The sequence below is a fragment of the Alligator sinensis genome, unplaced genomic scaffold (genome assembly GCF_000455745.1).
Source record: "Alligator sinensis unplaced genomic scaffold, ASM45574v1 scaffold280_1, whole genome shotgun sequence".
NCBI lineage: Eukaryota > Metazoa > Chordata > Crocodylia > Alligatoridae > Alligator > Alligator sinensis.
The window spans coordinates 4,594,233-4,595,509 of record NW_005841835.1 but is presented as its reverse complement, the minus strand read 5'-3'; the positions used below and the strand labels follow the sequence as shown (position 1 = coordinate 4,595,509).

General features: G+C 58.6%; 1 protein-coding gene across 1 annotated transcript in view; it reads left to right on the top strand.

The window, feature by feature from the left end:
* PAX9 (paired box 9) overlaps positions 1-1,277 on the top strand; it is a 27,027-nt gene that overhangs the window by 967 nt on the left and 24,783 nt on the right. The window lies entirely within an intron of this gene.

The following is a 1,277-nucleotide window of genomic DNA, read 5'->3' as shown; positions in this document are numbered from 1 at the left end:
CAGCCGCGGCGCCCGGGCGGGAGCTGCAGTCCATCGCCTCCCTGCGTAGCGGGGGCAGGCAACCCGCGTGTCTCTGCGCCGCGGGAGCCCCGGAGTGACACCAGGTGCCAGGCTTTTCCAGCCGCTGAAGCACATCCAGGAAACTCTGCCTCTCGCTGAGAGCCGGCGTTAGGCGTGCTCTATACAAAAGGGTTTTCAATAAAAGATCTAGTCCGTTATGACTTATGTGAGCTCGTGCTTTCCAATCACTGTCTGTACTGGCGGGGCGGGGAAGGTGATTTGGGTTCCTTTAAAATCAGCGAAAAGCAGCACGCTGGGAACAGGCGAGAGGCTTTGTCGTTTCTTTCGACCGCTTTGCAATGCAGCTGAAAAGCCGCCAAGGTCGGGTCCGGAAAGCGCGTGTAGCCCGTGTCGAAATCGCAGCGTGCGCAGATCCATCGGTGATTTCTACTGCCAACGCGGGGATGTCTCAGTGAGCCGCAACCCCCAGCTAGTGCTGCCACCTGAGAGCTGAATTAAAATGCAGGGACTCTAGTAGCCATAGCGACATTGTCGTGCAATCCCAGTATAGATGAGGGCTCCCGAATGGAAGCAAAGGGGAGGGGAAACGCGTTCACTCTTGGCCTGCTTGACCTACCATTTAAATTATAGGGAAACTTTTCATGGACTTCAGTCGGAGGTACCAAGCTCCCCCATCACTGGTTTCGGGAAGCAAGGACCCAATAGCTCCCCCGCCCTAATAGCTCCATCAAACCCAAAGAGGCTGACTAAAGCCACTGTCTGCCAGTGACTTGTTCGCCTGCCTGTTGAAAGAGCGATGCAACCAGGTGGCCAGATCCTGCATTTCCCGTGACCCCTGCAGGCGAGGGGGAGTTGGGCCCCGGGGAGCGGGGATGATTGGCCGGACTAGGTCCTACATTTTTTTAAAAATTTACGTCGATCCGACCTAAGGCAGTTGGAACAAAACGCGATTGTCAAAGAGGGACAAGTCTGAGGGGCGGGAACAGAGCGGAGCGATTTCGCCCCGGGCCGGCACAGGGGCAAAGCTGCAGCTGGAACCTGGTGGTCCAGCTGGTTACTCAGGCCGGGAGCACTGGGGGCAGGCACCGCTCAGCCGGTAACATCGGTCGCCTCTAAGAAAACACATGAAAAGAGGATCGGTGAACAAGGCCCAGACAGCCGGGTCACACGCCGCAGCGCTGTAACGCGGAGATCGGGGCGTCGGGACCCCGGCAGCGCACACGGGATCGGGCCCCGCCAGCGGCACGTGGGGCTGC